The 14,507-nt window shown below is 34.7% G+C and overlaps 1 pseudogene; it reads right to left on the bottom strand.

Annotated features, from left to right (window-relative positions):
- Positions 1–2,681: 2,681 nt before the first annotated feature.
- Positions 2,682–4,822, bottom strand: LOC143562163 (cytochrome P450 CYP72A219-like; annotated as a pseudogene).
- Between the last annotated feature and the right edge of the window lie 9,685 nt (positions 4,823–14,507).

The following is a 14,507-nucleotide window of genomic DNA, read 5'->3' on the forward strand; positions in this document are numbered from 1 at the left end:
AAATCTACCAAAAATCCTAACTTGATCTGACAAATGCTAACAAGATTCATTTAAACCCACATAATAATAATAATAATAATAATAATAATAATAATAATAATAATAATAATAATAAAACCCTAACAGACCCAGATTGATTTATTGATTACCATCTTCATTGGAAGCCCTAAACTCTTCAAGGGTTTGTCGAATATGAATCCGGGTGGCCTCTGCAACGGCAACCGGCTGCTGCCGGTGGTGTTGGCCACCGCCTCTGTTTCTGCCTTTCTTGGAGGATGAATGTGGCATCATTTTGTGGGTTGAATGCTGATTAGGGTGAATGCGGGTATGCAATTGCAGGTGGGTTTTGTTCAATTGGATCAGATTGGAGTGTTCGAATACTGAATTTGAAATTGAAATTGAAACCCTAATTGGATCAGTCGAATGTACTTCCTTGTGAATGATGATTAATTAATTATTAATCTACCAAAATGGTAAAGAGGGGCAATAACGTAATTGTCCATCAAAATCGAATCGAAATTAATCGAATCAGTTGAAAACCAACTAAACAAAAACCGAATTAATTGAAATCGGTTATCTTTTTACTTTCACCCTCTATTTCATGTATTTTATGTTTTATGCCTCTACTATGTTTTTACTCGGATTTATGTATTTATATGTCTATTTCATATATTTCTAAGCCGAAATTTGAACCAAGTTTGATTTTGGTTATTAACGAACTGAAAACCGAAAAACTAACCGAACAAACCGAATCAATTAACTAAAAACCGATTGGCTAATAAAATAGATTAACCGATTATTTCCGCATCAATCTTGATTGAGGCTAATAACCAAACCACGCAGTACTTGACTACTCTCTTAAATGCAATATAATCCAATTAAAACATTCATCTTCATCTCATTTTCTATGATTATTTAAATATCATCTCGTATAATTGCATACACACCACCACCACAGAAGTTCTATGGCTCAAACCCTAATTGCATGAACTCGGTTTCACATTTAACGCCATTTCACCAATTTTGACGATCTAAGAGTCACACGTTACTCAATCAACCCGGTTTTTCATTCCCGTATGAAGCACCTTGCCAAAGATTTCCTCTTTATTAACGAAAAGGTCCATGACAGTTCTACACGGGTTACACACATTGCTAGAATGACCAACTTGTTGATTCTCTCACCACACTTTTACCCTAAACAAGATTGTATCAACTAATTTCCGAGATTGGACGTACTCAATGACTGCCCATCTTGCAAGTCATATTAAAAACACATAATCTCATACCTAATCTTGCAAGTCATATTAAAAACACATAATCTCATACCTAATTATGAGATCAGTTATAATATTTTCCTTTTTTTTTATTGAAATTTATCTTAGTTATCTTTAGCTTCTTTTATATCTTGTATTTTTAGGTGAATTGGTATAACCTCAAATCTATATAGAAATTTATATGCTTACCTAGATTTGTTGAATTGATGAGAAAGCGAAAGAAACCTTAGACGACATGAACTATTGACAAAGGAGGTGGAAGGACTGCCTCGATTTACTAAGCCCCCCCCCCCCCAGTATATGCGTCATTAAAGGTACAACAAATTACAGCGTATTGTTCGATTAAAGATACACATATCCTTTGGGTGTTGTAATCTATAAAACCACTCAATTACATTCCTTAGTAACATTGATAAGTTCATCTTTTACACAACACAAATTATACTTTCAAGTTTCATAGTCCAAAAAATCTCTCAATCGTCACGGGTTAGCATAAAGTCGTATCATTACTTGTTTGATTGCGTAACATGAAAAGGTTTATTGTCAATAAAAACATCTCTAAACCATTGTTGTTTGACTACATCATGACTAATTTTGATGTCTTTACAATGGTCTAAGATACATATTTGTTTTTCTTGACGATGCCACGACTTTACAAATCAATTTCCTGAGTTCAAGTTCGGCGATATCAATAAAGTTAACAATATATTTTTATCTTTTAGCATATCATTGGGCCAGCTTCGAGAATTGAAAAAATAATTTGGGTCGAAGACGAAAAATATTTTGGGCCTTAAGTAAAAGAAGTATTTTGTTGGGTTTAAACAATTTAATTTTTAAATTGGCTTACTTTGTATGATTTGGGTTGTGTAAAAACTTTTGTATAAAAATAAGCTTAAATATGTGTTGTGTGAAAACCTTTATACGACAATAAGCTTAAACATTTCTCAGATGAGACTAGAACACACACCATATGGTTGGGAGTTATATCTCTTTACCACTAGACCAAGCTAGTTGTTATGTAATTGATTTTAAATATTAAATATGCGTATCGTTTTTCATAAAAATACATAAAATTAAAAAAATTCGGGCCTAACAGGTGTCGGGCGGGACCGTCGACCATCCAGTCCCACCCATAGGCTATCATGATGATACGTTGCAACTTTATCATCACACGATAATTTTTTTACGCTATAAAAATCACATGAATAAAAAACTCAACATCATGCACTAGAGTTAGAGCTTGAGATCATAGTCGCCATAAATACTATATTACATTCAAACAACTAATCAAGATGTTTATTGTAACAACATAATTTAAATATGGCACACCTGATTATTATAACATAGCACTATAGCACCATATTAGAATATAAGCACACTTACTAGTTTACTCCACATGAATAGTCACTAAAGTTCACTTAAGATCAATCGAGCACCAAACTGAGGTTGTAAGGTGACGATGAGGTGTGGAGCATGCAAGTATGACGGGGACAGCTCAAAGAAAAAGCGCCTTAGAATCAAAACAAGTGCTAGTTTTACTTCTAACATAGCAAAATTTTGCCCAACACATATATGTGGCCCCCCTCCAAATGGAAAATAGGAAGCTTGTCCCTTGGTCGCCTTTGACACGCCTTCAGAAAATCTGTGCGGGTTGAACTCATTCACATCGTTTCCCCATATATCATTGTCATAGTGTAAAAGCATCACTTGCAACATAAGCTGGCACCCGGGTGGTAATGTTATGTTTCCTATTTTAGTTTCTTCATGGGTCATCCGTCGTGTTGCTGCACCGGGTGGATATAACCTAAGTACCTCATTCAAGATCCTATTAATCTGTAAACAAGCAAGTTTAAATGATATGTGTATTAAATTTTTTATTGGTTTAGGTTGATAATTAATCCAAGTATGAAAAACTTACAACTTTTAAATGACTTAATCCATCAATATCAGGTTTTCTTTCTCCAAACACCTTTAAAACTTCATCTCTAGCACGATCTTGCCAGTTCATGTGTTGACCCAACAAAATCATCGTCCAAACAAGCAAATTCGCAGTAGTCTCGTATCCAGCAAAGTAGAATAGTTTGCACTCTTTAATGATTTCTTCAATGCTAAGTCCAGAACTGTTACTCCCTTGTTTCTTTGTTTCTTGATTTCTTTTTCATTTGAATCCAATAATATTCCCAATAAATCTTCCTTTGATTCCATTGCTGTTACTCGTTTATTAATAATCTTATTTATTGAACACTTCATTTCTCGGTCAATTTCTTTCATCCTCCTCCTGCTTTTTGCAGGGAACAATCTACAATATCATACATGTAGACAAGTGAAAAAGCCGCAATATAAGAGCATCTACAATGGGGACGTAAGCATAATGATATGCACACCCATGGAACAACCAACACATTACCTCATCCTTAAATAAATGATTTTGCAAGGTATAAACAAAGAAGTATAGATGTTCTTATAAAGTTTTAACGACAAATAAATTGCCCCGGTCTGTCTTTAAAATTTGGGTAAGGACAAAGTTAATTTTCAATGGTATAATAAATTAAAGATGAATAACAAAAATAAATACTCACTGAAAACTTGGCATAGACTCTGATTGTATGGCTTTTATAAGTAGTTTTGCTTGTTCTAGTTGAAGTTCGAATATCTCCCTTCCTTCCTCATAGTTACTACCAAATGATGTACGTGAAATTACATCAGCGGTAAATTTTTGAATATGAGGATACACATCAACTTCACATGATTTGCCTTTTGTTATCCCTTCCAATGTATTGATCATCTCACTACAACTACGGTAGAAGGCTGGTAACATATGCTACAAAAAGAATTAACATCAAAATTAATCATGTTTTATAAGTGAAGTTGTCAGAACTTTTAATCTATTATTTAATTTCAAGAAAAATAGGACACAAACCTTTAGTTTGTCAACATGGAATGCTGGACTAATGATCTTTCTATGTTTAACCCATCGACCTCCTTCAGCACCTGCAACTCCTTTTACTAGCATCTTTTTTACTCGATTATCTCTTGCCTTCTGAAATTGATTATAATTAGCCAAAATCTCTCGTACTAATGCAGGTTCCGTTATGTGCAGCAAAGGTTGTGGCCCCAACCACGTAAAAAAGTTGTTACCTATATGTTACATATCAATTAAACATAAATATATCATGACTACACAAACTATAATCTACACCTTATTATATATATATGTATGTTCATTATAAATATAATGAGTACCATGAGTCTTTGCAGAAGTATAAATAAACGGGATGACACGTGGTACTATGCAACTGGTCAGATTTATAGGTTTCAACTTGGCCTGGTTTGTCATCTTCATCATATCTTTAGTGTCACCATATAGAAACCTATAAGGAGTTCCTTTTAATCCTTGGTCTCTAAGACTCTTCTCTATCGCCTTCGGCCTTAACCAAACCCAATTGAAAAATCTCCACCAGTATACCACCAAGACCACCAATGTTACACCCCAACACACTTCACTCGTACTCGCACTTATACCTTCCATTTCGAATACGAATATATCCACTTTCAAAAGACCTTAGATATATATATTGAAAAATATTTTCACTCAAGTCCCTCGTACTAGAGTTATTAATTTATTATCCACAATGGAAACTTCGTAAGGGGCTTCATTTTTCTTTAAAGTATTTAAAAGTTGAAAATTTGAAAGCTAAGCTAGTTGATCACTATGGCGAGTACATGATAATCCTTTTATCAGTAATAGATTGGGCTAGAGTGTGAAAATTTAATATATTGTGTACTTTGTCACTATTTTCTTTTGAATTTTAACGGTATTTGGGTCCGCGCTAAGCCTTTGATTCATCAATCACCACTGTTTAAGTTTGATTTATGTGACGGGATTTCGACAGTCCCAATTCTTCGACACCCCAAGGTATTGAACTCAAAACTTTCTCATTAAGAAACCCCTAAGGCAATGTATAATGAGACAGTATATAAGTGGATATAACCCATGCACCATCCCTAGGGGCATTATGGTGAGTTAAAAGGGCATAAGCGTTTTTTACAATAAAGCTCATGTGTCTTTAAGTGGTAATGATTGAAGGAGCATTAAGAGGCATTATTTATTACACATGTTTCTTAGATTGCGCATAGTAAGGCGCTCTCCACCCAAAATGCCTCCAAAGCGTCGGAAACACCCCCCCCAGCCTGCCTTGGGGCGTTTGGATGTGGGGGGGGCGCTTCCCACATAGCGCCGGTTGAGATTGTTGTACCTAACTCACTAAACTTCTATTAAAAATGTATCCATTCAACCATTCAATGCATGCTCTGTTTTAGGCAATATGCATCCACTCAACTCTGAACACCAACCAATCGACTCAGCCGAACACCACCAAACTGACTCATCGAAACTTCCCCGTCTGTAATTTCAACCCCAACATGGTATCATACATGCAATTTTTAGGGATGCCAAACTTCCTGTCGGTTTTGGCTCGCTTATGCCGGCGACACAAAAGGAGACAGTGCCGGAGAAGCAACCTGATTCGTTTGCACACAACGAGTTGTTAATACAACCTGGTTCAAGCAAGGTAATTGATATAATGCTAAATATATATAAATCCCTTGTATATTTTATATAATATTTTATTAGTTTTTGTTCGGTTTTTATTAGAATTTGTATTTTCCTAAGATATTTGAATAATGTAGGTTCCGGAGGTTTATCGTGGTTAAAAAGAGCGAAAAATGAGCTAAAACAAGCCAAACCGGTGAACCGGAGCATCAGAATTGAACCGAACCGCATCAGAATTGAACCGGAGCATCAGGAAACGAACCGGACCGCATCAGAATTGAATCGGACCGGTTAGACCGGCCCCTCCCACTTTGCCGGAGCGCTGCGCGGCCACAAAAGGCTTCCCCGTCGCGCGGCGCAGCGGCGATCAGAGTCTAGAAACTTCGATTTTTACCTGTTTTGGGCCCAAAAAACCTATTTAAACACCTCCAAACTTAACCTTAAACATAACCTGAATACCGTGGTCGTTTTGGACGAATTTGGGAGCTCAAGAGAGGATATTTCCGAGGGTTTGAAGGCTACGAATCAGCCGGCGAAGTGCTTATTATTCAAGAATGAAGACTCCGGGTTTTATCGCCTTTATTCTTCCGTTCTTATTTATTTTCGCCATGATTTCGTTTATTATTGTTTTGTTTGAATTTAAGATGCTAGGCTAAACATTCTAGACTGCCTAGGCGTATGATGAACATATTTTGATGTTTGATTTTGACTTGGGATTTATTTATCGTTATGGTTTTATGAACTAGTAAAAGGTTTAATTATATTAAATTGATGCATATGGATGCTTAGGATTGTTTGATTAATTGTTATTATTCCATAGTTGCCTTGATTATTGTTTGTCATTATGATAGGTTGCTATTAGATCATTTATTTTGTGTTTTTGACTATTTTATGATTAATATGCATTAAGATCATAGGAATAATAATTATTAATTAAATAGACCTAAGTGTGTTGCTAACCTAAAATCTGTAAAGTGCTAGGTTATTGATAGGTCTTTGTTGATCAGGATTGCTAGATTTAGTTCTTCGTAAGGAGTCCGTCTAGGTTTGATTGGTTAACTTTGTCTATCGAGTTAATTGAATATATTAGGCTGCCTTTGATTTCCGCGCTGTAAGGTAGGATTTTATATAAATGAACTAGTTTGTAATTAATTAGGTTACTGTAAGGAAACTTGATTTTTAATACTGGTGTGAGTTAAAAATTATTAGAAACCCATAGGTGTCTCTTGAGAAGGGTCAGGGGTCCTGTTCGGGTTATCTCTTAAGCTTTTATTTTACGATCTCAGTTCCATAACTAAGTATTCTCCCGGTTAATTGATAACTGAAATTTAGGGGATTTTAGCCTAGGTGTTCATCATCATCTGAATTAAGTCCAAGTTCTAAGTTTAGTCGTTTAGTTTTCTTAATTGGTTTAAATTAGTTTATTAGTAAAACCCCCTTAGACAAATAAATATAAATAAGTTGTGTCTGTAGTTGAGTCTAATTTAGTTAGTAAACGTAATTAATAGAGTCTCGTGGGTTCGATATCCGGACTTACTTAGCTGTACTAGAGTCGACCGGTTCACTTGCGATTAGTAGTTTAGTTAAGTTTAAGAGTCTAGAATTTATTACTTAGTGTCTAGATTAGCGTAATTTTAGTTAATAATATTAAACTATTTTTACCACATCAGTAATCTCACTTAACAAGAAAGACGAGTCTGAACCCCGGTCTAAAAAAAATTGTTCATCTTTGGACACCGGAGGAGTATTTGACGCTTGGGCGGTCGTGGGCCGCGATCTTATAAATGTGGTAGTGGTTAAAATATATTTTATTTACATTACTAATTTTTCTAAGAAAAAATATTAATGATTACTAATATTTTTCTAACTTACTATTTAAACAAAGTAATAATAAATAATAATAAAGTGATAAATAATTTCATTTATGCGTGGTAACCAAACAATACAATAAAATAGTAATGATTCATTTTACTTCTTTGTCAATTCCATTACCTTGTTCATTTCATTACCTCGTTTATTCTATTATCTTATACCAAATAGACTATACTATATTATGTAGTAGCGTACTTTGCCACTATTAATTTCTAGATACCACGTTTTCAATCCTATAAAGCTTATTTATTGTCACGGTTAGAAAATTAGTAGTCAATTACCTAATGATATTGCTTTCTACTCTTTTTAACTTTATTACTTAACGTACTTAACTTTATTACTTAGGCGGCAAATCCGAAGAAGTTATCACGGACGAGCCACATGTAGGGAAACTTTATTACTTAGGCGGCAAATCCAAAGAAGTTATCATGGACGAGCCACATGCAAGGAACTTTATTACTTAGGCGGCAAATCCAAAGAAGTTATCACGGAAGAGCCACATGCAGGGAAACCTGCATGTGCTCGATCTTGTGGTGTATTCCTTTCTAGTGCCATTTGATGAATAACTGAGAATAAATGTGTTTTCGCTATTACAAGACTATCACTTATTTAACTCTATTACCAAATGCTCTATTCCACCTTCTTTGGAATAACTCCACCTACCTGCAAAAGATCAAAACATGACAGAATGTTGTTTAGCCCTTGCAAACCTCATATCTCATGAAAGAATTTCAAAATTAAGCATTGGTTTTCATTATCATAAATTGATGATTCATGTAACAGTTGTGAGTTTTTAGAATTTAATCAGTAATTCATATCCATATGTTTTTAAAATTTTATTACGGTTGTTGTTTCAATATTTGTTATTTATCCTCAAAATATAGAGTAACCCGATTAACCCGAAGCTTAGTAGGTCAGGTTGTGGTTTAGTTTTTTTTTTCTTTCTTGAAAACCCGATTAACTTGAAACCTGATCGGGTTAGCTCGATTAACACCCCTATTTATATGTATATTGGTGTAATCTCAAATCCAAATAGAATTTTATATATTTACCTTGATTTACTGAATCTGAATTGATCCCTCCTTTAATATATGCTTCGTGAAAGATTCAACAAATTAAACCATACAAATGTCCTCCGCGTCTTGTTACCCATTAATAAATATATCTTAACGATATCACGGCTTTACAAATCGGCCTATCAAGTTTAATGTGACATTTGAGCCAAAACAAGGTACACCTCAGTACGTATTTACCGATTAAGCAAATAAACGCCTTTTGCGTAACAAACGAACGATTAACCGATCGGGTCGGGTTATGACCCAGATATCTCGGGGGGGCATCTATAAGTGATATACGATCTATACATGCTAAAATATTAGAAATATGGTCTTAGTTTGATAGCAAACAAGTTAAACGAAAATATGCTCGTTTAACTACCCGCTATAGATTTAAACGCGAAAGATAGTTACAAACCAAGCATTGTATCATCCGTTAAGCCGAAAAAGACTTACCAAACACTCATTTGAAATGTTTTAAGCGATCCGTGAAAGTATTTTTGATTTTTACAAACATCTAGTATGTTTTTATAATTTTACACAAAACTAGCCCAAAAACACTCGTTTTCGCACTGTTTAACGCACCCGATAAGTTTTTCGGGCCAAAAACCGAACCCGAACTAAATTTGGACTGGGCTTTTCGTTTTTGGGCTTGAGAAACCAGATTATTGGGCCAAAACAGCCCAAAGGGGAGGCCCATGGGGTTCCGATCGGACAGCCCACCCCCACCTCCCATTCTTTTTATAAAACTTGTTTTACAAGCTTGGTTATTCATTTTGGTTTATAAAAGTTGAGGTCCAAGCAGCTGCAAGCTGATTTTCCAAAAATCCTTCAAACCCTAAGGTAAGGAGCTTAAATAAGTAGCTTTTGTACTTGTTTAACCTTGATTAATACCATAAAAACATGTCTTGATTACTAAAAATCATTCCTAACCATGTAAAAATCCCAAAAATGGTCCATAAACATGTTTTGATCATACACATGGTAAGGAACCTGTTTTGATAGTTTTTTTTTTGGCCATAAACACAGATGAAAGGGTTGAAACGGCGTTTTTACGGTTCAAAAGTTCGTTTTTGTGCACTAGCCGAAACCCTAAGTTAAGGGCTGTTATGTTGATGAAAAATTGCTTGGTTTGTGATATAGGACTTGTATCTAGCTTGCATAGAAGCACAAGAACCTGAAAACTTGATTAGAAAGTCGGAAACGAGCCAAACCCGCTAAGGTAATGCCGAAACACTCGCTTACGGGCTGTTTAGGTTAAGGTTGTGATGTGCATATTGTTAGGCCTTGAAATTTTTCAGGGACATCAGGGACCATGTCATTGAGTCTCTGTTCAAATTTGGTAATTTTTCGACCATCCGAGAATATTTGGCGAATTTATTACCGAATTGGGACGTTTATTTGGGAAAAATAGCTAAAATACTTCAAAAATTATAAAATTTTTCTGGGAACTCAGATTTGAAGTATTTTGATCACATATGAATTTTGGGATCATTTGGAGAAGTTTAAAGGTGTTTTGTTTATATGCGTTCGTGTGAATTTTTATAGCCGAATTTGGGCCGAAAAGAATATCGCACGAGCTTTTTACATTCTAGAATTGATACAGGTTAATTTGGGACATGATTTGAGCATTCAGGAATTTTTTTGGAATTTTTGGAAATTGTTTGCGGTAAACGGACGATTTTCAGGCGAAATATAGCTGATAAAATGAATTTTTATAAATTAATAAATCAGTAAATAAATTCCAGAAATATTTTTATAAAAATATACATATTTTAATTGATAAGTGGTTAAATTTTCATAATTTAATGATTAACGGTTAATTAATTATGCTAATTTGAATATTAAACAAATTCAGTTTTTATAAAAACCGGCAAGTTCGCGACTAAGGAACCTGCGGGAATATCAAAACACCAAGAGTGATCAAAAATCATGTTTTTGGACTAATTAAGTGAAAATGAACTTTTCTATGAGAAACCTGGACAATCCGGGTGGATTGTGCGCGTTTCTTCTTAAATCAAACAGAATAAACGGAAACAGGCCCCGTGGCTAATCCGGGACTCTAATAGGTGATCTTTCTTTATAACTTAATCATTTTGTTAACCAATACAATTACCCAAGCTTATTTCCCCATAACTGTTTTCTGAACGCGTAAACGAACAACTTGGCCCAGCTAGGAAAACGGGAATCTGAGCCAAGTTCGGTTTTAAGTATTAGACATTGAACAACATCACAACCTAAGCCTATTGCCACTTTCTGGGCGTTCCAGCTACACCCAGATTAGTTATACAACCCAGTTTAGTGTTGAGATTATAATAATATTAAAATATTAATATTATTATAATATTGATCATAGGAGCTACTGATAGCAGACCGAACAAACCATGAGCTGATATAGTACTGATTATCTACTAAACCGTGAGTTTCATGACCCCACTTCTAAACTGTTTTACGAACTTTTGGGGTGAAAAACATGTTTGCTTATATCTATATACTTATCTGAAACATGTGATGATGTGAATTATCTAAGTGCTAACACTTGAAAGTCCCCACTAACACAGTGATTAACTTCGAGCCAGTGGCTTGTGAATAGTACTATTGGTTTGACAAACCCAGGCGGGGCCAGCACGGTTGCTGAGACATTATCCCGTTTGCACATGTCCATATTTTTACAAACCAGCTATGTATTGTTAGACATAGCTACCGGGGCATGTTGTGGGCGGAAAGGGGCCATAGTGGTTGATTGAGAGTGGGAAATGGAGACACGTAGCACGAACAGTCCAGGCTTCACTGTAGCTTAGCATAATTACATCACATACATCATTTACATACATACATACATACATACATACTTATTTCATGATTACAAGTGTTGACTTGTGAATACTCATTACTGATTTCTTGAAACTCGTGAAACTCACCAACTCTAGTAGTTGACCCGTTTTAAACTGCTTTTCAGGTGTACCTTAATCGGAATGATTTGGTGATCTGTTACTTGCCTGAGGTGTGTGGTTGATGCTATGTGAATAGAAGCAAAGGCGTTAGTAGTAAGAATGTATAGTTAACGAACTAGTTTTGTTTGTATCACCTAGACTGTAAAACAATGATAGAACAAAGAAATGTAATACATTGTAAATTAGTTTGTAATATTTCTTTATAAACAATGTGTTGATATCAGAGGTGTCTGTTACATTCCCGTTTTACGCTTCCGCATTGTGCTAGTCGGGGTGTGACATTTAAGTTACGTAGTACCAATAAAGTTTACAATATTTTATTTTTATCTTTTAGTATATCATGATGATACGTTGCTAAGCTTGTCCTCAAACATGATATTTTCACGTTTTCAAAATCGTATGGTAACAAAACTAACATCATGTATTAAGAGTTAGAGCATGAGACTCAAAGCCACCACATTTTCAAGTAATTTTGTATTAACCTTGTTGTACAAGGTGTATTCCAAAGTAAATATATTACTTTCAAACAACTAAACAAGATGTGAACACTAACAACATAATTTAAATATGACATGCCTGATTATTTATTATAATACACTGTTATTGAATAAAAATACACTCAACTAGTTTTCTGACTTTCTCCACATGAACAGTCATTAAGTTCACTTAAGATCAAATAAACACCAAACCGAGGTTGCAAATTGATGAGGATATGTGGAGCATGCGAGTATGATGGAGATATATAAAAGGAAAAAAAACGTCTTAGAATCAAAACAAGTGCCAGTTTTACTTCCAACACAGCAAAATTTTGCCCGACACATATACGCGGCCCACCTCCAAAGGGAAAATAGGAAACTTGTCCATTGGTCGTCTTTAACATGCCTTCCAAAAATCTTTGTGGGTTGAACTCATTCACATCATTACCCCATGTATTTTTGTCATAATGTAAAAGCATCATGTGCCACATATGATGGCACTTGGATGATAATGTTATAGTTCCTATTTTAATTTCTTTACGACGTTCGCATTGATACACCTAGTGGGTATAACCTAAGTACCTCATTCATTCAAGATCATATTAATATGTAAACAATAAAGTTTAATTATTAATTAATATTTGCATGTAAATTGTTATTGGTTTAGGTTGTTAATTAATCCAAGTATCTGCATTGTAGAAGAGTTTGCACTCTTCAATGATTTCTTCAATGTTAAGTCCAAAACTTTTACTCCCTTGTTTCTTGATTTCTTTTTCAATATTCCCAATAAATCTTCCTTTTTTTCATTGCTGCTACTTGTTTACTAACAATTTTCTTTATTGAACTCTTCACTTCTTCGTCAATCTCTTTAATCCTCCAAATGCCTTTAGTAGGGAAAAATCTACAGTATCATACATGTAGACGAGTGAAAAACCCGCAACATAAGAGCATCCACAATGAAGGCGTAAACATAATGACATAGACACCGAAAGAACAAACCAACCCATTACTTGCATTCATCTGTAAGAAAACTGATTTTGTAGAGATGAACAAAAGTGGGCCCAACCCAAATCAAAGTTACAAGCATAAGCACATTGAGCAGGTTTGTCTTGTTATTTAAAAACTGGGTAAGGACCGGTGGCGAAGCTTGAACTTTTATATTGTGTGTGTGTGGGTGTTGGGGGGGGAGGGGGCAGACCCAACACATAAAAAATGTTATGACGAAACGTGTAAATTTACACTATTGAAAAAACAAATACAGGGAGGGGGAAAGGTCCCACGTGCCCCTAAAAGTTGTGCCCCTAGTAAGGGCAAAGTTGATTTGCAATGGTCTAAGAGCATTCTCATCCAACCCCTTATATTATGTGAGGGATGTTTTTATAATTTAGAGAGTGATTCAGGGTGTTGTGAGTGAAGAATTTTTATATTTTAGAAAAAGTAGTGATTTTTCTGTATATTTGAAAAGTTACTGTTCATCCCCTATAATTTTTTAATATATTTTGAAAGTGGTTGTGAGTGAAGTAAAGAGAAAATGTAATGATAAAAGGTATAAAAAATATTATTCAATTGAAATTGAGAGAAAAAATAAAGTGAGTTTTAGTGTAATTCTTGATTTAGAGATAGGGGGTGGGATGAGAATGCTCTAATAAAGATGGATAATAAAAACAAATACTCATTGGTTCCTATTTAAATAAGAAATTATTGTTTTGTAGGAAGTGTAAGAAGGCTTAAAATAAAGCATACCATGCAAATATAGCAATATACCATGTAAATAGGACACTATACATTTTTTTAGCACACTGTTCATCTAAACCATCAACTACTTTGATCCAAAGACCCAAATCTATTGTTAGACCTCTTACGAAACTATGCATTCTTACCTTGAGCCAAAACCATAGCTTCATACTTCGTTATCATGTTCATGGTTTTGATGTCTTTTTTAGGAGTAAAAACTAAAAAAGCATCTCATCTCACTTATGCACGAAAGTACACCATGATTTTATGAAAGAGACTTATCAATGCAAATTTTTTGGCCATCAAAAAAAGCCAAAATGGTTTCTTTGTTTGAATTGGTTATGGATAAGAAAGCAAGAGAGAGGAGAGAGATGATATTGACATCACACTGCGTTTGCTAGTTTACCATATTTTATTGGGAAAATTCTTGAAATAGGTCATTTGAGGAGAGAGAGTCTCAAAATAGACCACAAGTTTCAAAATTTCCATTAATAATCCATCGAAATCTATCTCCATCGTGACATTTGATTTCCCGTCGATGATTTTCGTCCCCCAATGAAAGAGTGACACGTGTAAAGATGCTGACCCCC

This window comes from Bidens hawaiensis, unplaced genomic scaffold (genome assembly GCF_021521415.1).
Source record: "Bidens hawaiensis isolate Kalapana, Puna unplaced genomic scaffold, B.hawaiensis_p1.1 tig00020918_1, whole genome shotgun sequence".
Lineage (NCBI taxonomy): Eukaryota > Viridiplantae > Streptophyta > Magnoliopsida > Asterales > Asteraceae > Bidens > Bidens hawaiensis.